This window comes from Leptidea sinapis, chromosome 19 (assembly GCF_905404315.1).
Source record: "Leptidea sinapis chromosome 19, ilLepSina1.1, whole genome shotgun sequence".
Taxonomy (NCBI): Eukaryota; Metazoa; Arthropoda; class Insecta; order Lepidoptera; family Pieridae; genus Leptidea; species Leptidea sinapis.
The window spans coordinates 2340332-2365722 of record NC_066283.1 but is presented as its reverse complement, the minus strand read 5'-3'; positions in this window follow the sequence as shown (position 1 = coordinate 2365722).

Below are 25391 nucleotides of genomic sequence, written 5' to 3'. Positions count from 1 at the left end.
GTTATGTATGAAAGTGTGTGTGTATGTAAGTTGTGTTTGTATGTATGTAAGTAGTAGTGTGTGTTGTGTGGACGCCGGGAAAACATCGCCTTTCATAGACATCTTCACTCTATCCACCTGTCACTGTCAACAGTGTTGTTATTTGTATTATTATTAACTCCGTGTCTATCAATACTATACCACTTTTGAAATATCTTCCCACGACTCATCATAATTTATTAAATTACAGCAGCTACTTCGGTACGATAGTTTTTCATTTCTATTAATATTCTGGTCACTCACAATCATTTTCTCGATTGCCCTCCTCTTCCTTTAAAGAGTTATATAAATCTTAGATACTTATGAAAATAAGGGACATGCAGCTGATGTAAGCAGGACGTTCAGCTGATGGTAATTGAAACGCCCTGCCCATTACAATGCAGTGCCGCTCAGGATTCTTGGAAAACGCAAATAATTCTGAATGGCACTACATCTGCGCTCGTCTACCTTGAGACATAAGATGTCAAGTCTCATTTGCTCAGTAATTTCACAAGCTACGGCGCCCTTCAGACCGAATCTGTAATGATTACACATTACTGCTTCACAGCAGAAATAGGCGTAGTTGTGGTACCAATAATATAGCCGGCATCCTGTGCAAAGAGACCCCAACTAGTAAATTTTAATGTGCATTTTTTTTTTTATCTATAATGTAAGCACTAAGACGACTAGCCCAACTTGGATATAAAACCATATTATAGGGTAAGTACAGTTTAAAATACAATTTGAGATAGATTATCTAACTCTGGTCTGGCCATAAAATATACTGTTACTACTTAGAAACGTCAAATTTTGTTTTAGTTTAAATTCGGAACGCGTACGAAGTACACTTCGATGATTGTCATTCCACAAATAAATTTATATCTAATACATATTTTCTCGTGCCACGGTGTGCGGGACCGAACTTCTCCGAAACGGCTTGACCGATTCTCATGAAATTTTGAGTGCATATTGGGTAGGTCTGAGAATCGGACAACATCTATTTTTCATCCCCCTAAATGTTAAAGGTCCACACGAAATGTTCTTTTTAATTTTTTTGACATTTTTTTTCAATTATGAGTCAGCAAAAATGTGCATACAATCATGTTAAAAAATACATACAACTTTAAAATTCCACCCATCTACGATCAACAGTTACTTTTGTATCGCGATTTGAATATCGGCAATACAACGTTTGCTGGGTCAGCTACTTTCATATAAAACAGAATATACGTGATTGCCTTGCATAAAGTGTCAGAACTCCAAAAAAATCTACAAGATGGCGGAAAGTCAACGAAATAAACAGCACATTTTATACTGAAATTAAATGTAAATAAACATTGAAAAAAAAAAAGGTTGACATTTGAGAGAACTTTTTCCCCAACCTAATATTTCCCGTGAGTTTATTATCATTAATAGCTTTACACTTAATTGGACTGCAAAAGCAATGAATCAGGCTATAATTGCTTTGGAAAATGCTGAGAATGGCCAAGAAAATCCTACATAAATAACGACGTGCCAAAATATAAGGATAACATATTATTACTGCAGTATACATTACTACTGCTACATGCTACAAAAGATACTCATTAGTAATTAATGTTTAACGATTTGGTAATATTATTATAATATGAAACTGATTTTATATTTTTTTTTTTAGAAAATAAGGGACGAGATGAGCAGGACGTTCAGACGAGATGGTAACTGATACGCCATGCCAATTACAATACAGTGCCACACAGGATTCTTAAAAAACCCAAAAATTCACTAGCTGCGGCCTTCAGACCGAAACATAGTAATGTTTACACATTACTGCTTCACGGTAGAAATAGGCGCCGTTGTGGTACCCATAATCTAGCCGGCGACCGGTGCAAGGGAGCCTCCCACTGGTAATATGATTATAATATTAAACTGATGGTAAGTAAACAGTAGCAAATAAATTTACTTGACAACATTTTGTAGTTGTGAAAAGCTAAACAATAACATTACGACATTCAAAACTTAATATTTTATACTTATAATATTTTTTTCAGTATTTATGGCAAGACTAGATACTTCTAGAAACAATTATTATTGTATTGCAAGTAACATTTATTACTTTTACAATGTGTTAGTTTAATACATAAATATAAAACAATTTAAAATATAAAAAGCTAATTCGAAGCGGTCTCCTTTCGTTGCAATACAGTTCTTTAAACGTTGAGGCCAGTTATCAAGGGAAGCACGTACACTTTCCATGGCAAAATTCTTCACTGCCAATCGTACGGATTGTTATATGGATTCCAAATCATCATAGCGCTTAGAGCAAGTCGTACTCTCTAAAACTGAACATATTTATCAATAATCCAGCGGATTAAGATCGGGACTAGACGACGGTCAGTCTTCAATTCTGATTAAGTTCGAAACGTTCGTATCCAACCATGACTGCGTAGACCAACCTTTATAACCGAGCGCGGAGACTTGCTGGAAGGACCATTCTTGGCTATTGAACAAGATGTTGTTAAGGGGCTGCTACCTTCTCAAATATGGTATCTTTATACATTTGTGCCAATGTTTTGATACCTTTTTCACAAAAGTATGGCGCAGTCACTCCTATATAGCTAATACCGCACCAAACCATCACTGAAGTCGGATAGTGTGACACTCTGTCGATTGATTGAGAAGCTTCCTTAGAGCTTTGAGCATAAATATGGTCATTTAGCTTGTTAAAATTTTGCTCAATTGTAAAAAATTCCCGAAACAATATTTTTCTGTGACCTCCCTTTGCGTACCGTTTCAGTTGATGTTTCGATTTTAGCACACTATTATTTTTTAAATTATCTATTATGAAATGACCAGTACATCTCTTATATAATAAGTCTGCAAGTCCTAAGTCACCTTTAAAATACGCGACATGGTTCTAGGTGCTATCTTCATCTCCCGAGATAAAATCTTTTACTTTTAGACTGGATTTCGTCGAATTATTTCCCTAACGGCTTTGACCACCTTTTTCATACGTTTCGTCTCCATTTTAATATCGCAAAATATTGTACAATGTATTGGCATCAAAATGAGAAAACTCAATGAACAATTATATAAAAATTACAGTTCCAAATTCAAATGAAGTATTTTGTTCATTTTTAATTGTAACAGTAATTATGTATAGTATCAAACATACTAAGACTAAGTATAAAACAAACCAGCTATTTTTTACACTGTATCAATTTGTTTTCAAGATAATAGTATGACCACAATATTATAATAATTGCCCTTAGATTATAATGCTCAAATGACCGTACCGGAACAGCTCTTGATATCTCAACTTGTAAGCGAAGTTAACTTCATTAGCGAGATTTCAATATTTAATGTAAACGTAGCGGTGTATAAAGGTAAAGTTTTAATAGAATGCAGGCACACGTGTCTCAGGGGACATTTTGAAATCCAACATCGTGTACAAAGTGGGTTGTCCGTGTCATCAAACAAACCGACACAAATAACTAGGATTATTATTTAAGGTAGTGTACACAGTACAGTAAGCTTAGTTGTATGTTACATACAAGATTACAATATTTTGTTTAGGGTTATCACAATTAATACAACATATTAAGAGTAATGATGTCAATATAGAGATACGGATCCTTTATTGAACCTTTGTAATGTGATCGCAAATACATAGGTATTATAGTCCTTTAAGAACCTATTCATGTAATGAACATATTCCAAGATCATCAGTAAATATTTAATTGCGATAGTTTTTAAGGTTTAATAAGCGATTTAAAATCTTATTTTGAATAAATATATTTGAATTGGAACAATCTACAAAAATTGAGTTTTAGCAAAAACAATCTAGAATTTATATCTTTTTCAAATAAAAGAGATCAGATGTAATGCCTTTTTACGAGTAGCAAGAAAAATATGTGAATGGTCAAAACTATAAGCAATACAAATTTATTCCAAATTTAAATAAAAGAAAAAAATAAAATCCAGAATTTCTTAGTTGTAAAAATATTTACAGCCAGACTATGCATTCGTTAACTGTTGTCATATTTGTACTGTGTACACACCGTCTCATTATAGTTAAAGCCCCGTAGAGGATGGTTATGAGTGTAACGATAATATTAGCTAATAAGAGACACAGTTTACCCCTACATTGTTAGTGTATTAATTAATAAGCAGCGTTGAATAAAACTTTGTGTTTTAATATATATTGCTGCATTTCAACGTATAATCTGCATGAGGTATTTTACTGATATTGTTAATAATGATAAAAACTAGTGGGAGGCTCCTTTGCACAGGATGCCGGCTAGATTATGGGTACCACAACGGCGCCTATTTCTACCGTGAAGTAGTAATATGTAAGCATTACTGTGTTTCGGTCTGAAGGGCGCCGTAGCTAGTGCAATTACTTGGCAAATGAGACTTGACATCTTATGTATCAAGGTGACGAGCGCAGTTGTAGTGCCGCTCAGAATTTTTGGGGTTTTTCATTAATTCTGAGCGGCACTGCATTGTAATGGGCAGGGCGTATCAATTACCATCAGCTGAACGTCCTGCTCGTCTCGTCGCTTATTTACATAAAATAAATTGTGTTGTTTCATTTTTGGTATCTTCTAAACTATATATTTATTTTTTATACAGTTATAAATAGCAAATAGTTAAAATCATACAAGAAAATAACAATAACAATAGTAAATAGGTAGTTAAACATTCAATAATGAGCCATTAACACAAACGAATACACTTGAATGCTGATAGAAGCACCACAAATTCAGTCATCGTTACGCAAGAATTTTCGTCTTGAATTTAACAAAATTTGAACATCGGAAGAAATTGTTACTCTTTTTAACCGAATTTAAAAAAGGAGGAGGTTCTCCATTCGTCGGTATGTTTTTTTTATGTTTGTTACCTCGAAACTTTAGACAGCCATTGTAAGATCTGGACCATGAGAAAACCATAAAAGTCTTTAATTTATATGTATAAAAAAGAAGTTTGGTGAGAGTTTGGTTAGGTTCTGACTATGGGATTCATGACAATGTAACGGAACTCTTCAATTCTTAGGAGCAAATCAACGATACTAGGCCAAATTTTTTTTATGCTATCCGGATATTTGGGGCACCTACCGTAACATCGTTGAATCAATAGAACTCCTTAACGACTTACAGTAATGGAGTGATCTGTGGCAGAATTTCTAACTGTCTTGAATAAAATTGCTATGCGCTTACGTTCATTGTTGCATTGCAATATTTAGTAGATCTACACAAATTTAGAAAAATTATTAGGTAATGTAGCTCATTTTCACTAAAAATTGTCGTCATTTCACGAATAGCTTTTTAATTAAGAATTATGAAAAGGCTTCAATTTTTGGGTTTGTAGTGAAGAGATTGTTTCAACGCAATTTTTTTTTCTTAATCTATAAGATTAGATCTCGCTAGCCATAGATGGGGAACCACAGAATACTATATGTGAAAATTGAATAAACTGAATCCTCCTACTTGAATACCTTAAAGAAATTTATAATTCAGCGCACGTTCGAGCACGCATCTGAAAAACGAGTCATACGAACTATGAATAAAAAATATATCGATTTAGAAAATGGAATCGTTTAGCTAAATTACGAATACGGTTTAGTTTTAAACGGCTTTTTCTAGCGCATTTGTTCACAGTATCGTAATACATGTATTAAATACTCATAATTACTCTACTCTAAGCGATTATACCGTTTTACTCTAATGCGAATCAGTGGCACGTATTTGGTGTTATCGTGCAACAACACGATTGCTACTAACTTAAGGGAATTTTATAATCTATCTTGTATCTTAAATATGCTTAAAAGTGGGAAATACTGGCCGTTTCTAGGGTCTTGTTATATCACAATTTACATAATTCAGTCGGCAGTTACTGAGACAAACACACGCATTTACTTTCAGAGTTCTTCAGCTTTCACATAATATAAATTCCTAACAATATCAGCTGTCAAGATGTCACCTCAACACTACAGTAAAATCAGCAACTCATTATGTAGCGGTCTTAACAAATCACAAAATAATTTAGAAGCCCAATTTATATTAGAGGGCACAAAAGGGCAAGTGGGTCGTGAGGAATAGAAAAAACCAGCCGCCCATTGACATCAGAAATGCAGCAGCAGAGGTCGAAAATTAAACTAAAATATTCAAATATGTATTTGTACGCACCCACTTAAAAATACAATCAATTTTAATTGGTTGGATACTCGTTCTATACACGTAGACGACCCCTACAGCCCAGTGGCTACGGTTAGTGACCCTGCCTACTGAGCTAGAGGTCCAGGGTTCGAATCTCGGTAGGTGTAATCATTTATATGATGAAATGAATGTTGGTTTCCGAGTCATGGATGTTAATTTGTATTTATGTATATTTATGTGTTAATAAAAAAAAGAAAAAGAGGCGGGACATATCAATCGCAGTCTGATATCGCAACGGTAAATTTGTGCTTAAAGACAATGTAAGCACACTTTTCTTCTTAGTCGTGTGTCAACTGTCACTGTCCGAATCGGGTTCTAAATTCAACATAAGTAACATGAACTGACTAAATGTTTTACATTGCTGCTTATTAAACAAGAATATTTAAACGAAATGCGGCAATGTATAGATAAATTGTGGTATGTTCCATATTTCGTTTTTGTTTTTACTTGCTTTTTTTTTTTTTTTTTCTAGCCAATTATGTTTGTTTGTAACCGACTCATTTGGGCGCGATATTGACTTGTAGCGGCCAGATTTCGTTCAAACTTCGTAGATTTATAGAGAACCGATGGTAACACATTAATTTGATAAAAGTTTTCATTTTTCAATTTGCAAAATAAGATTTTTGTTAATTTATATTTTTCATCTATCGTCTATAAGGCCAAAATTGTTGTTCATTTAAAATTTCCAAATAAATTTGTTTATTTTTTAGTTCACTTTGCTAAAAAAAGCGTGTTTTTTTTTTAGTTTTTTATTAACTACTATTTATTATATACCACATTGATTTGTCGATAAATATTATTAATGACTTAAGAAAAGCACTTCGATGCTCGCGTTGGCACCGACTTCCTATAATGAATGATGGTTCAGAATAACGGCTGTATTCATTGTAATAATTAAAAGCCAAACCTGTTATCAAAAAGATATTCTTTTACATTAAGTAATTAATAATATCATTTCAATCATAGCGATATACAGTAATAATAAATAATTTAACTTAACCTTCAAACTAACTATTAAAATGAACTAGATAATTTAGTTTTGCTATTTTTAATAAATTGAACTAAATAACTTATAAAGTTTTACAGTGGAAAAAGTATTATGAATTTGAATTAAATAGTTAATTAAGACAATTTATTGAATTTTTTTGAAGAAATCTATGATTATCTAAAATTTATGAGTTATCTTGAGTGTAAATTTACAAGTCTAAGTCAGTAACGTAAAACTGTGGCGAAACCGATTGAATATGTATTTCGCGAGGCATCCTCAGGAGCTGTTAGCATGCCGACCTCTGGTTTCTCGTTCCAGCATGCGAACTGTATATTCTATTGGTTAATTATTAATATAACCCATTGTTGGAGAATAGTGCTAATATACTTGCGGACGTAAAAAACTACCTTTATGTGGAATGGTCATTCTTAGATTTAAGTTATTTCTATTTAGTTAGTATTTTTTCAAAAAGGTTGTAAATAAAGGATCAAGAAAAATTCCTAAAATAACAGATGTTTAGTTAAGACAGATGCGAGGGTGAGAAACCCAGGTAATAAGCAATAGATAATTGTATTGGCCCCAATCAGGCAGTCCCTAACTACCTTCGATGTACGACACACCTCTGTCCTTTAACTCGTCTTTTTTTTTAAATAAACACCACTGAAATTTTAACCGCCCCGTTATTCCTTAAATGAACACACAGCTACTTAACCTTAAAAATAAAAAAAAAATTATGTGGTGTCGAGGGACACCAGGTAGGAACGAAGTTCCTTCGGCTAATCGACACAAATTGCAAAAAAAATCGTGCTCAATTAGGCACTACTTGCTTGTGTATGCGACTGTCGCGCCTGCGCACGTCTCATTTAATGGTTTTATTCCACGCACTTTAGCACGCACTTTTTTCCACGGATTTTTTCTTACGGTTTTACTATCACATTTTTTTCAGTTCGGTCGCGCAGCAAAATCCCTATCCCCTCCAAGCCTGCCGTAAGGAACTTCGTTCCAATACAAAAATAAAGATACATAATTCACCATATATACCTATACTCCATAACATCATTTCGGAATACCTGTTAGTAACAAGTAGCCGCGAGCGTAGGCCCTGATACTTTATCTACGCCGCGCGCGCCATAGTCGTTCGTAGTACGTAGTACCAATGTAGCGACCACTTAGGGTGATTAATATTTTGTTTTTTAAATGTATAATTTCTTTGTTTCCTAATTTCGCAATTTCAATTATTAACTTTAATTTTTTAATGGTAACGATTAAGTACCCGTGTGTTCATTTAATGTCACTATTGTACTGTGGCCCTCTGTATATAACAAAGTTTCCATTCAAAAAGTAATAATAAGATCTATGAAAAACATGGACAAAATCTGACGATGAAAATATTTTTTTTTAAATTATAACTACACTCATTATTTGCAAACCTAAGAATCTTGAAAACAATATCCATGTTATTAGAACAATAATTATAATATCAGTAAGAACACACAAAACGAAAACAAATAATCCCAAATTCACTTTCATTGGATAACTTTGTTTCAAATTATTCATTCGCTACCTCAAGATCTTTCAGAAATCCCGCGACAAAGAGAAGTATCATATGCGCTTTTCTACAGAAACAGGGGTACACCCCTGAAAACGTTATTCAGTACCTACCTTGTTAGGGCGTAAAAGTATTAATAATATTATTACTAAGATCAGATAGATAGATACCAGTAGGACCAGTGGGAGGCTCCTTTGCACAGAATGCCGGCTAGATTATGAGTACCTACGGCGCCTATTTTTGTCGTGAAGCAGTAATGTGTAAGCAATACTGTAGGGCGCCGTAGCATCTTATGTCTCAAAGTGACGAGCGCAATTGTAATGCCGCTCAGTGTTTTTGGGCTTTTTTTAAGAATCCTGAGCGGCACTGCATTGTAATGGGCAGGGCGTATCAATTACCTTCAGCTGAACGTCCTGCTCGTCTCATCTCTTATTTTCATAAAAAAAGATTGACACTTTATTGTATACCAGACTTAAAAATAAAATTTTGTATAAAAAAGATCTTATGTTAATTACAGTCATATGTACTCGATTGGCGGTATTATCGCTTTAAGGGATCTCTTCCAGGCAACCTTAAAAGATACATACATTGTCATTTTAACAGGTATTTTGACAATAATGTCTGTAAATATTCCTTTACTTAATTTAAGTTATACAATAATTACAATAATATACTTATGTTTAATCCAAAAAATTAAAAAGTAAATTTACAAATTTTCTATTACTTAATACAAAAATAAATACAAAATAACTCTACTAAATGAAGGTTGTTGAAACCAACAACAAAAACTTAATCAAATGAAATGAAAACTGAATCAAATATTCCCTTCTCATTTTCAAACACAAAAACAGCTTGGCACGCTTGTTCTAATAATTAATTGAAATCAATTTGAGTTTTATTGTAACTGCCGGTCGGTGCTTCTTCTGTGATAGCAAAAGCAAAAACAACTTTATTCCACGAGATAGTTTAAATTTAATTTAAGCACAGTACTATCCAAATGTTTTGAGTTTTCTTTAGTATTAATTCCGCCAATATTTGTCTTTAAACAATTCGACACGTTTTTCGCCCCTACACGAGGCATCCTCAGGAGATGTTGACTCGCTAAACTCTGGCACGAGACTCGTAAATAATGGCGGAATTAACACTAAAGAAAACTCAAACATTTGGATAATTATGGATTTCCGCAAAATAACGCCTTCTTCAATAATATTTTCTAATCACAGTTTTGTAAATATAGTTATAAGATTTGTTTAAATTGTATAAATATTTGATATTCTATGAGAGACGCCTAATATATTCAAATTGATTCGCAATTTAATTCGTTCCTTATTCAACAGAAGTAATTCCGAATTCATTAAATTACAGTGACAAATTTCTTCATACTTACAGTATAATAGAAAACACAATATTCATTCATTTTTTTAAATTAAATTTGAAACCAAATTTTGAACGATGCGGGACTCGAACCCGCGACCTCTCGGGTTCCGTCCGAGCGCTCTTCCAACAGAGCCAACCGTTCGACTGACGTATGTTTCGTAGATCTTGGTAGGTCTTGTTGAACTTACAGGTTGTGGCTGCATCTACGTTCGAGTCCCGCATAATTCATAAATTTTGGTTACAAATTTTATTCAGATAATTCCAGAAGTATGGGATATCACTTAAAAAATAATTAATAATAAATATTTTACAATTCACTTTTAGAGTTAAGTCGTGTTTAAATACACAATGCGTAGTTTATGGACGAAGTAAATGTTGGGTTCTGATGAGCTTCTATGGGTACATACATTCCGAGCTATGCATTAGATATTAAATTTAAAAAAAAAATGGAATTGCGTGGTTGCACGAAACCACGACGCATAATAGTTGACTGAAATAATACTTTTAATGCACAGAATAAAACAAAATTTATTTTAAAGTAAAACTGCACTGCCACAACAATATACTGAGTCAGCTCCTTTTAGCAGGGAATCACGCTCACACTGTTATTTTTATCATAACAGTGTGAGCGTGTATATTCTATTCTATTCTATTGAAACTTTTATTTTTCGTCTCAGATTTTTTCACCAATCGGACTAGGGGTGAACTTGAATCATTAATTTCAATTAGGTACGACTTTAAAGTCAGATTGGCCGAGTGGTCTATGGCGCCATTTTTAAGGCGAGAAGAAGCGTAGATTCAAACCCCACACCTACAAAGTTTTTTATACTATATTTATTAGTAAGTAAAGCATAATATTTTTAAACAGTTTAACTTTAAAATAATTTTGTAATATTCTGTAAATTAAAAGTATTAATTATTATAACACTAGAAATAAGAGATTACTTGTAACTAATTCTAGTAGGCTTCATAAGATACATAATAGCTTTAAGGGTAAATGTATACACTTCTATAATAAAGTCCCAGCCAATTTTCAGGCATTATCTATTAATAAATTTAAATGTTTTATAAAAAAATGACTCAGTCTTAAATCCTATTACTCCACTGCTGAATATCTAAATGATCGGACAGCCTGGGACTAGATTGTGATTATAGAAGTGACTGTACAATATTGTATACTTTTATTGAAAAGAGCGCAAAAAAAGAATGCTGGGAGAGTTTCTTGCGCCGCTTCTTCTCTCACAGAGCGCCATTTGTTTCCGAAGCGGTAGTAGTATCTAGTAGTTATTAGAAATGACATCAAAAAGAATTCTACAGGAACGAATTTTGAGAAAATAAATGCCTTTATGCCTTTTGATGAGCTTCTTCTCTCAAATAGTTGTATGTAGCAATGTATAAATAATACTATTGTAGTATAAATAAAGAATGTAGATAAATAATATTATTAGAAGCATACAAGTGTTTCAATGAATCATTCTAGGTGTAATGTTTTATAACAAACTAATTAAACAAAGTAAACTTAGCGCTCTACTAACAAGGATTAATGCACCTTGCGAAGTTGTGAAAGCTTAATGTTGAATGAAATGAATGAACTGCACTGAATAACTAATGTATTATTATTTGATTGAGTGGAATATCTATTAAAGTAATTACCTCTTTCGCGAGAGAGTATCAATTTTAGATTAATTATCAGAGATCGTCGTTTGCAAGTCATCTTCATAATAAAATAAATCAACAATGTTGTATATTAAATGCTTTTACAAAATTTTTCTGTAAATCCGTTATTAATAAATGGCTCCTATCAAAAACATACACAGAAACTGAAGATTTCCTCAAGATATGTAACTTATAAAACTAAAAACATAATAATGAGAACATACTGTTTACAACATAGGAATATTCTAGATATATTATGAATTATATTTCAAATTATTTACATATGACTTAATAATTAATAACATATAAATATAGCTATTTATATAAATAATAATAAAATAAAACTTAAATAATCTAATAAAATTAATTAATTACAAATAGAAAATATCATTAAGATCGCTATCGGCAGGTAAGGTGCCCATGAAGCTGGCAACGTTACCTCTTTGTATAGCCAAATCCTTTGACAGAGGTACGTACCAGATCTTGGGTCACCTGTTAAATCGGTTAGTCGCCTGGATAGCTCTTTTACGAGTCTTTGTGCCGATGAACCCCAAGGACCTATCGTCTCCACCCCAAAGGGAACAAATATGTATCAATCACCGAGTGATGCATATTTCCTCCGCATTAGGTTTAAATTTTGATAAGATTTTTTTTAAATGTTTTTTAATTACCTTAAATGTATGCGTGCCCCTTCAATTTTAATATTATCATTATCTTAAACCAATATAAATTGATTTACGCGAACACTGGTACCCATAACACAAGTTAGATCTTATCATGGATATCAGAGTTTCAATTCAACACTGCATTTTATTTAAGACTAGCTGACCCGACAGACGTTGTTCTGTATATAATAAATAAAATAATGATTTTTTATGAATCTGTCAATAATATATCATAACATCAAAAATTATTTCGTAAAATATGCACCCTGCTGTCGTAATGAAATTGTTTCACAGCAGAACTGTCAAACCGTGCGTCAATAAATTCTCTCATAGAAATTATGTATGGACACATCAAAGGAAAAACGAATTTGTTGTTTTAATTTAATTTAGCAGCATTTTCCTATTTATTCACCTTTTAAACCTTCTCTGGACTTCCATAAATAATTTAAACCAAAATTAACCCAATCGGTCCAGCCGTTCTCGAGTTTTAGCGAGACTAACGAACAGCAATTCATTTTTATATATATAGATAAGGTAATTTTTAACACGTAGTACTTGTATATATATTTAAGTGTTGTGAACCTTTGCACTAAGAAATAAAGATTATTAATATTATTATAGAGAGATTTATTTATTCAATGATGGATAGGTAAATTAAACTTTAATGTAATACAATATTGTTTCCAAATCGATTTCAAAGTATAATTATCATACAAATAAAATTTGATAACAAAGTTTTATGAACGATGCGGGACTCGAACCCGCGATCTCTCGCGTTCCGTCAGAGCGTTCTTCCAACCGAGCCAACCGTTCGAGTGACGTTTCGTTGATAAAATATTTGATGTCTTGTTCAACTCTCAAGTTGTGGTTCATTGAGTAGAATATCTACGGGTATAAAAGTCATGCATTACGGCTCTCGCAAAAGATAATGTTTAAATTTTGGATTAATTATAAGAGATTTAATGATTCAATAATGGATAACTCAACTTTAATGTACTATAATATAGTTTATTACAAAAATGATTTTATACCTTAGAGATTTAATTTGGGGCTGAAAACTCTTTCTTATATTTAACCAGTGGGAGAGCCTCCAGCCACAGACGGGTGGATACCAAAATGTCACCTTTATTTGCCGTCAAGAAGTAATGTGCATTTTTGTGTTTGGTTTGAAGGCTCCATGGGAGGCTCCTTTGCACCGGTTGCCGGCTGGATTATGGGTACCACAACAGCGCCTTTTTCTACCGTGAAGCAGTAATGTGTAAGCATTACTGTGTTTCAGTCTGAAGGGCACCGTAGCTAGTGAAATTTCTGGGCAAATGAGACTTGGCATCTTATGTCTCAAGGTGACGAGCGCAGTTGAAGTGCCGCTCAGAATTTGTAGGTTTTTTAATCATCTTGAGCGGCACTGCATTGTAATGGGCATATCAATTACCATTTACTAAACGTCCTGCTCGTCTCGTCTCTAATTTTCATAAAAAAAGGACGCCGTATCTAGACTGAAAGTACTGGGTTAATGGGACTTAGAATTTTAACTGTGTCTCAAAGTTTTCATGAATCCAGAGCGGCACTGTATTTTAAGGGCAGGGCGTATCACTCATTTTTCGGAAAAAGTTGAGCTTTAATGCAATTCTTTAAAATGAATATCCACAGATTTATCATTTTAAAAATGTTTTAAATACATTTTATGCAAAGTTATATAGCAAATACTCAATGGTTTCAACTTAAGTAAGTGAAAAAATATAAGTAGATCAGCTATGCAAACAATTTATAAACGTTTGAAGTATTGAATTAAATAAAGAAACAAAAGTCGCCACAAGTAGCGTCCGTTTACGATCATGATGCATTGACTAGCCATCGCTTACCTCAATTTATAAAAAAATATATAACGGACAGAGTTAGCCTCTTTTATCTCTTTATTATCTTTTTTTTAATGACAATAAGGGACGAGACGAGTAGGACGTTCAGCTGATGGTAATTGATACGCTTTGCCCATTACATTATTATCATACCATTACGTGGCATTCTTGCATATTGAAAGATAATTTGTATTTCTTTTAAGTTATTTTGTTCACGAGGAAGGTTATTAAAGATCGTGAATGTCGCTTTGACTTTTAATTTCCCAAGAGAAGTGCCGATCCTCAATACACAACAATGCTATTGTCAATGAAGAACGTAGAACATTAACAAACTGTATTGAGGATTTATTTTAATTGTATTTTACATTTAAGAAAAACGCATAGTGATAATATAGAACAAATACCCTAGCAAATAAACGTAGTTCAGAGGTATTGAAAAGTAAACTCGTTAATCATAATATTAACGAGGAGTTTTATGTATAAAAAGGCATAAAAGGCATTTATTTTCTCAAATGAAATGATTCATTGAGTCATTTCTAATAAACTAGATACTACTACGGCTTCGGTAACAAATAGCGCTCTGAGAGGGAAAAAGCGGCGCAAGTTACTCTCCCAGCATTCTTTTTTTTTGCGCTCTTTTTAATGAAATATACAATATTGTACTGTCATTGTTATTGTTTTAAAATAATCATAATCTAGTCCCAGGCTGTTGGATCACTTAGATATTAAACTGTCGAGTAGTAGGACTTACGACTGAACCATTTTTTAATAAAACATTTAAATGTATTTATAGATAATACCTGAACATGGGCTGGGGCTTTATTATAAAAGTGTATATATTTACCCTTAAAGCTATTATGTATCTTATGAAGCCTACTAGAATTAGTTACAAGCATACTCTTATTTCTAGTGTTATAATTATGAAAATCACTGTTAAGAGCATAAGCTGACGATTTTTGTGAACGTATATTAAATTTTCATAAATGTACAGACAATGAACAGTTTTCTTTTAGAGACAGTCTATAACCAAGCTGATATATATATATATATAGAGAGAGAGATATATATAGAGAGCTGTTTGTGCTCTATATATATATATATATTGCAGAGCAAACACTATATCAATGTCAGCAGCATGACCCCGAAGTAAAATACCGTACGTCATGATGCTGTGAAAATAACTGAAGTACACTAATCTAGTGGTCGCAATATTCGTGTATTCTCTAATCGTTCTAACGGCGTATGTAACGGCATAGTAACGTAACTCAGCGTTCTTCTTAAAATTCATACCTACGTCTGGACGGACCGCTAGGGTTGGTACATACAAAAAGATAGATGACACGAACGGCGCCGCGCAGCTAATTTAACTCTGACAGAGACCAGTCTCGGCGGTGCACCACGTGACACTCAATAGTTTTGTCTCCCCAAGATTGCTTAGCGGCCGTGTAAATCATGTGTATGTGTGCGTTCGTCGATTCAAGCAATCTAGTATGAAGTTAAAGTACTGTTCTATTACTGTATTGAGCTTCATCATCATCATCATCATCATCATTAGCTGGAAGACGTCCACTGCTGGATAAAGGCCTCCCCCAAAGATTTCCACGACGATCGGTCCTGCGCTGCCCTCATCCAACGTATTCCAGCGATCTTGACCAGAGCGTCGGTACATCTTGTGAAGGCTTACCAACACTGCATCTTCTGGCACGTGTTCCCCATTCGAAGACTTTACTGCCCCAACGGCCATCTGTTCATCGAACTGTGTGCCCTGCCCACTGTCACTTCAGTTTCACAATAATTTTGGCCATGTCGGTAACTTTGGTTCTCCTATGGATCACCATTTCATTTCTGATTCGATCTCACAGGGAAACTCCGAGCATTTCGACCTCTCCACTGCCCTCTGAGCGACTATGAGCTTTCTCAAAAAGGCCTATACTTAGCGACCACGTCTGTGTACCGTAAGACATCACTGGCAACACACACTGGTATTGTGCTTCCGCAGACGAAATTATTTTCGAGGATGACATGGGCGGCGGTGGTCACTTACCGTCAGCACCACATCTTTACTCCAGAAAAGTTCAGAATTCCGGCTATATAAATAACACAGAACCACTTTTTACCGACATCAAGAAGTATCGATCTGAAGGAAGCCGTAGTTAGTAAAATTACTAGGTTAAGGACTCTTAACATGTTGTTCCAAAGTGACGAAATTACGATGCCACTCAGAATTTTTCATTTTCAAGAATCCTGCTACACTACAATCGGGTGAACCTCTTTCTCATCTCGTCGCTATTTCTCATAAAATATAGTATATCTCAGGTAACAATGGATAATTTAAAAATGTCTAGGTTTACGACTCATTTACTGAAAAAAAAAACCGTAGATCACTTCGCTATCGCTATACATGCTTCCGCACTGGTCAATGCTCTGACTCCTCTGAATATATTAATCTATGCAAAAGACGCGAAATTGCTGATTTAATATTTCTCATGAAGATAACCACTGGTCATATTGACTGCCCCGAACTTATATGTTTAATTATATTCAGAACCCCGTCTAGGCCGCTCAGGTTCAACTCACTTTTATATCTTCCGCTTACTAGTACCAACTATCGACAAAACACATTGATTTGGCAAGCAAGTAATAACTTTAATAATTTATAATATAATCGATCTTTTTCAGATTAATTTATAATTTTATTCATAGTATAGGTACGCAACTCTTCCTATAAATAAATAGCTGACTCGGCAAACGTTGTTTTGCCATACAAACAATTTTTAGAGTTAGACCGTTATTGGACATTGCAACATTACTTTATTTTTCTAAAATAAAAGAATTTTTCTAAAATAAACGTAGCCTAAGTTACTCCTTATTACATCATCTACCTGCCAATAAAAGTCCCGTCAAAATTGGTCCAGGAATTTCAGAGATTAGCCGAAACAAACAGACAGACAAAAATGTTTTTTTGGTGTATTTATCTTATTTTCTATTCATATACCTACATGTAGTAAAGAACAGTTTTTCAATATTATAAAAAGACACTCCAATTTTATATATTTGTATAGATTATTAGTCTTGCCACAGAATAATAATTATTGCTTACATCTTTACCATCTTTATCACTCGTAAAATACTTGACAAATAGACCAATTTCTAGAACAAATGAACAAGTTATAACACGTAATAACGATGTTTCCTTTGTCTGCTCGTAAATCAACTTAGATGATATCATTAGTTATGAAACTATGTTATTTGCTCTTGAGGTGAGGCTGTTGTATGATGACGTATAAAATATAAATATCTGGACGACCGAGCCTTGCTCGGATTTCTAAGAAGGTACAAAACATGATCAAAAAAAACTAATAGGACATCAAAAAACTTTCCGGATCACCCAATGTCCCATCTGAGCTATTACAGTATTGTATATAGTGGCGAAATTTACGTTTTCTACTATAATTGTAGCTGTTTGTCATTAAAACACGGATAAAACTAAATTATTTTAAATTGAAACCAAGCAAGATCGATTTATCGCCCCCGATATCCCCTGTACACTAAATTTTATGAAAATCGTTGAGGCCGTTTCCGACATTCAGATTTATATACAAGAATTGCTCGTAGATATAAGATTTAGAACATGAAAAATTAAATGGTTTAAGATAATGTATATCGAACGAATCTTTTTAAAGCTATTGATACATTCCACTTCATTGAAATTAAAATATATATAAGTAGATGACCCGACGACCGTTGTTGTGTTTATAATTAGAAAAACTCTTGCGAGTGGAATTTTGTAAAATTCTTAGCTAACCTCTATTCGGCGAAAGGAATATACCTACCAAATTTCAAGACTTATTGTTCCAGAGATATCCTGATGAGCGATATGTGGAAATCTCTTATCTTAATATATATAAATTACGTGACACGTTGTTTGTCCGCAATGGACTCCTAAACTAATGAACGGATTTTAATGGGGATTACTTCATGGAGTGCAGTTTGGTCCAACTTGAGAGATAGGATAGTTCGATTTGGGACCCATAAATATTTTTATTTTCAATATTTGTTTTGTATGAACATATTTTCCATGAAAGAATTTAGTGACGCACGGTTTGACAGTTCCGCTATGAAACAATTTCATTATATCAAAAGAGAGCATTTTTTACGAAATAATTCTTGATGGTTTGAAATATTATTGGCAAAGTCCTATAACAGTATTTTTTTATTATCTACTGTCGGGGCAGCTAGTAATAAGCCTTTAAACGCTTAATCCCCCTTTAGCTGTCAGATCATATAAATATATAATACATAAATATGTACTATTTAATACTTTTTAAGAGTTGTAGAATATGTATAAATAAATTAATTAAGTGTTATACAATTTGGCGACAGTTTTACCGATACATAGGCGGTACAGATAACAAAATCTTTTTTTTAATTCTAAGTTTAATTTATATAATGTGCATTTATTTTATTACTCTATATGTACATATACGATGTTACTTTTGTATATATTTTAGAAAATGGTCCAAATGCTTTTGATGAAACGAGTTCTACTGATAAAATAATTTTGTGTAAATAACATTTCAATAAGTAACAACAAGTAGGTATCACTCAAAATAATGAAATAAAATGAATAATTTTTTATCCAGCATCTAATATAGAAAATATCTATGTGATATCGGAACTTAAAATAATTGACTGTTGCCTCTGTATAAGATATTGTTAATTTTATTTCCAAGTAGCTGGAGCTCATAAAAAAATAGACTACCAGTTGTAGTCAAATATCATTTTGACACTATGTTCTGCCAAATTATGAGCATATAAAATTATTTTATAGAATAACATGACCATGCTGAGCTCTAAGACCGAAATATCACCACGCTCAGCTCTAAGACCGATATATAACCACTGAGAGGACAATTGCCGCCTGTACTGATGAACCCAACCCACATTCCAGCGCTCTACAAAGCGCAAGTCCGGAGTAGATATGTGAGTGTTACTGTCATGTCTGGTCCGGTGCACCCCGATATTAGCTCAAACCTGCTCACGTATATTTTCGAATGGTTGGTAGATATTGACATTCTGTAAGTGATTTAAAATCCTATTTAGAATAAATATACTCGAATTGCCACCGATCCAATATTCTGTGAACGGCTTAATCACTTAGCGTTGCGTCGAGTCGTCTCCTTTGTATAACTTCAACCGTATTTATCAAGAGCCGTGTTCCGAGGAGCTATTATTAATTTTCAAGAAAAATGTAATATAATAAAAATGTTTTACACAAAAACTTAGTTACATGGCGTTTTAACCATCTAGAATAACTTCTCCACAGAGCTGTTGTCAACAAGCAGTCCAGGGAGGCTACTTTGCACAGGATGCCGGCTAGATTATGGCTACCACAACGACGCCTATTTTTGCCGTGAAGCAGTAATGTGTAAGCATTATTGTATTTCGGTCTGAAGGGCGCCGTAGCTAGTGAAATTACTGGGCAAATGAGACTTAACATTTTATGTCTCAAGGTGACGAACACAATTGTAGTGCCGCACAGAATTTTTTGGGCTTTTTCAAGAATCCTGAGCGGCACTGCATAGTAATGGGCAAGACGTATCAATTACCATCAGCTAAACGTCGTGTTCATCTCTCCCTAATTGTGATAAAAAAAACATCGATTACTCTAGATCATGTGTTGTTCCCTCTTAGAATAAATAAAATTCAGAGTCCTTCTACTGACTTGAAATTTAAGTATGTTACAGGTAGCGATATAATAAAAATCTTCAAATTAATTAACCTAAAAAATACAAAAGACCTATGGGGCCATTCGACTAATATTGTTAAATACATACTTGACATTATAGCACCTGAATTAGCAATAATATTTAATGAATGCATAGATGAGGGTGTGTTCCCTGACCTCATGAAATACAGCAAAGTTATACCTTTGTTTAAATCGGGCAGTTCTTTTGACCCTGCTAATTTCAGACCTATTTCAGTGCTGCCTGTTTTTAGTAAAATTTTTGAAAAACTTTTGCTTCAACAGCTACAAATGCATTTTTGTAAATTAATGAACAAAAATCAGTTTGGTTTCACTAGGGGTTTATCAACAATTAATGCGGGTACTAGACTCATTGAGCACATCTTTGACGCCTGGGAAGAGTCACAGGATGCATTGGGCATTTTTTGTGATTTGTCAAAAGCATTTGACTGCGTCCACCATGAAACTTTACTCCTAAAACTAAAGCATTATGGAGTGAAAAATAGAGCCCTAAATCTGTTAAAATCATATTTAAGCGAAAGAGTTCAGATAGTCGATGTAAATGGCAAACGGTCTTCGGGTAAACCTGTGCGAATAGGTGTTCCACAGGGTTCTATTCTCGGTCCTTTCTTGTTTCTTATATATATTAACGATCTACCGTTTGTGGTAGATGATAGCCATGAGATTGTATTGTTTGCTGATGATACTTCACTTATTTTTAAAGTGAAGCGACGTGCGGATATTGATGACGAGGTAAGCAATGCACTCTCAAAGATAGTGCGTTGGTTTGAGACGAATAATCTGCACTTAAACAGTAAAAAAACAAAGTGTTTACGGTTCATTACACCAAACACAGCGGAGGTACAAACCAACGTACTTATAAATGACCAGAGATTGGAACTTGTGGACACTACGGTCTTCCTGGGTATCACGTTAGATAAAAAGCTTCAGTGGAGTCCACATATTACCCATCTAGCAGATAGACTCAGCTCTGCGGCATATGCAGTTAGAAAGATTAGAGAGTACACGAATGTTGCGACCGCTAGATTAGTGTACTTTAGTTATTTTCACAGCATCATTACTATGGGGTCATGCTGCTGACATTGATATAGTGTTTGCTCTGCAAAAGAGAGCTGTTCGTGCTATATATCAGCTTGGTTATAGACAGTCTCTCAAGGAAAAATTTAAAGAAATAAATATTATGACTGTTTATTGTCAGTACATTTATGAAAATTTAATATATGTTCACAAAAATCGTCACCTTTTTGCTCTTAATAGTGATTTTCATTATTATAACACTAGAAATAAGGGATTGCTTGTAACTAATTCTAGTAGGCTTCATAAGATACATAATAGCTTTAAGGGTAAATGTATACACTTCTACAATAAAGTCCCAGCCACTGTTCAGGCATTGTCTATAAATAAATTTAAATGTTTTATAAAAAAATGGCTCTGTCGTAAATCCTATTACTCCACTGCTGAATATCTAAATGATCGGACAGCCTGGGACTAGATTGTGATTATTTTATAGCAACTGTACAATATTGTATATTTTTATTGAAAAGAGCGCAAAAAAAAAGAATGCTGGGAGAGTTTCCGCCGCTTCTTCTCTCTCAGAGCGCCATTTGTTTCCGAAGCGGTAGTAGTATCTAGTAGTATAAGAAATGACATCAAAAAGAATTCTAAAGGAATCAATTTTGAGAAAATAAATGCCTTTTATGCCTTCAATTAAATCTTATACAAATAATTAAAGGAATAGATATTGATGATGTTAGCTAGCCGTGTTTTAATTATGTTATACCCGATATTCATAAGAGAACTAAATCCAGGATACTCTTAGGATAATCTTAATAAGTAAAGGAAACCAAACTAACTCTTAAAAAATTGTATGTAGTAAGCTATACAGGATGTAAAATAACTTCATCTTAAAAGTGGGGAGTTGTAATTGGATCATCTTCTGAATAATATATTGCCACAGAAAATACTACTGTTAATTAAGAAAACGATAAAGAAAAACATATTTTATCAGGCAATATTCCGTCATTTAAAAGGAATTTATTTCAATTATATTCATAAATTTTTTTTTTTGTAAATTATAGGCAAAACGTATATTCTATTCACATAATTTATAAATACTCATAAGTTTAAGTCTGTTTTACATAATTGTGAAATGATTCATGTTTTAATTATTATAAGATATTATTGATTTCTTATTCATTTATGTTTAATTCAATATGTTTGTGTCTATGTTTTTGAAATATGTGTTACACCTATAATTAAATCAACACTTAGAATTTATTATTTAGTGTATGTCTTGTTGGTGTTAAACAAATAAATAAATAAAATAAAATAAATAAAATTAGCGCGGGAAAAGCTCTACATCCAAAAAAACCTAATCATAAGCAAAATTGCATATTCTTGGATTTATCTAAGGTAGAACTTTATACTAAGTTTATTTGTAAGGCCGTTAGATTAAAGTAATAATTGTAAATTTAAAAAAAAACAATGATTAAGCTATATATGGAGCTAAATGGGACCCTTACGTATTCGGAGGTTGTCTGATTAAATCTTGTATCTATAATATAATATATAATATTATATATAATATTATAAAGCTGCAGTGTTTGTTTGTTTGTTTGAACGCGCTAATCTCTGGTACTACTGGTCCGATTTGAATGATTCTTTCAGTGATGGGTAGTCCATTTATCAAGGAAGGCTATAGGCTATGTTTTTTTTTTTCAAAATTAGGGATCCGTAATAAAATTTGTTATTTTGTAACACAAGGTGTAAAATCGAAAACCTATTTTTGCGTGCGCTGCAAAAAGTATTGACAATAGAACAAAATGACGTACAGGCTATAATATAGGCAATATTTTATTACTTATAAAACTATCGCGTGAATTATACTTTATATGGCAAGACAACGTTTGCCGGGTCAGCTAGTGTGAAATAAACATATTTCTGAAATATTGAAACTTAAATTAATGATTCTGTATTGAAAATATATTTATATTTTGCACCGGTTCGTAGACGCCGCTGAAAATCGACGAATACGAACTGTGAATAAAGAATTACACTTTTTCGAATATGGAATCGTATTGCTAAATTACTATCTAAGTTTATATCGAAATATATTTCTCCGGTGGATTTGTTTACACTATTGTTTTATAAAGTTTGTAGTTTACTTAAGAATGGTGCGATATTAACATGGCCTGGTCTATCTGCTGTCAATCATCATATTAATATCAGCGGGAAGACGTCCACTGCTGCACAAAGGCCTCCCCCAAAGATATCCATGACGATCGGTCCTGCGCTGCCCTTATCTTGACCAGATCATCGGTCCATCTAGTGGGGGGCCTACCAACACTGTGTGCAATTATATGCCCCGCCTACTGCCACTTCAGTTTCGAAAACGCTTGGACTATATAGGTGACTTTGGTTCTCCTACGGATCTCCTCATTTCTCATTCTCTCGAAACTTCGAGCATTTATGCTAGCTAGCCTATATAGTCCTCTCTATTGCCCTCTGAGCGACCATGAGCTTTCTCATCATGCTGTTAATCATATTTTATTATAATTGTCAAAAAAGTTATGATTAGTTTACCACGAGAGTCAAAAGGCTCTCATATTTTTAATAACTAGCCGTCAACATTACGTATGTTTTTATGTATTTCATTCATCTATACACTTAAATATTAGCTCGGGCTATTAATCTTTTTTCAACTTAATTTCAAAGGACGCGCCTTGTACCATAAGCGATTATATGATGAAATACTAATAAGTTATAATAATATTGACACACTTTTTACACAAACCATCTTGCCCCAAGTTAAGCATATATAGCCTGTGTTATCGGTTACAAGACAATGATATATTTAATACAATATACTTACTTCAACATACATAAAATACATTTAAACATCCATGACTCGGAAACAAACATTCATCATATAAATGCTTGCACCTACCGGGATTCGAATCTGGGAGCTTAGTAGGTAGGATCGCTAACCACTGGGCTATACAGGTCAGTTATAGCGAAAATAAAATATAATACAATTACATTTAGTTTTGAAATCCAATATTGTGAAGGAAAATGGACTCAAGTACTTTTTTTGACTTACTTAAAACAAAGAACTTACTGAAAAAAAAGAAATTTGATATTCATAAGTGTCATTTCCGTGACCTACGTGCATAAAGTGATTTAGATTTGATTACTACCGCAACATTCTCAAAAACATATTTTTCTAACTGAATCTACAATAAATAACTTCAATTTTTGAATAGAGCTTCGGTTCTTGAGTTTATGTAATCTTAATATATCAAGCCTTCTTATCACATAACCCATACCAAGTCAACGTGCTCCATTTATTTGTGAGGAGGTACGTCCACGCAAGGTAAAACCCGTTTGCTGAACATCCGACTTGGAAGTGTATCTCTTTGAGCTCTATCTTACTTTGCTGCAAGATACAGTAAAGCTTTATCAAACAAGTAATATGTGTAATATTTTCTAAGCTTCGTTTTAAATTTTTAAATTTCGTTTTAGAGAAAAGCTCACGGAGAATACAGACACTACTTTCTGCCAAATGAGGAGCATGTAACATTATGTTATAGAATACTATCTTTTACACTTGACTTCATCCGCATTGAATTGTTACTTTGGGCAACATTTTATTATTTTTAAGGATACTTTTCAAGTAATACACGATATACAAACTGCTCTTTCCGCTCTATAATACAGCGCATATCCCTTTTCACTGTGAATAGTCTCTTTAATAGTATTTCCCTGTGAACTTTAATCTCCTATTTCATTCCTATGTAGGTGAAAGTTTCAAAAATACTCGAACAAATGTTTTTATTATTTCTTAAGAAGTGTCTTTATACAATGTTTCATGGTCTTATCTTCGATAATGACGAATTTCCATACTAACTGCCATTCCCTATTTCAACCCCTCCATATCTAGTTCATCTCTGTTCTATATTTAATCAAGATCGGTTCGATTGGTTAGGTGTGAAAGAGTAACAAACTTACATCCACATTTATAATATTAAGTAGGGATGACCATGCTAAGCTCTTTTAAGACCTGTATATCACCACATCTTGTCAGTGTTTTTGTCCGGTGTCACAATATCTTTGGAAAGCCAAGAGAGATAATCTAATAACATTCAAAGTGTTTGTTCTAAACTCACACTGCCTTACAAATAACATTGGTATAATGTTATACCTGAGAATAAACCAATAATAGTATGCAAAATGTTGACTGTATCGCTAACAACACTGTCAATACAAGGATAATAATTCTGAAGTATTCCAAATGTCAAGCAGCCTTGTAACCTTAGCTT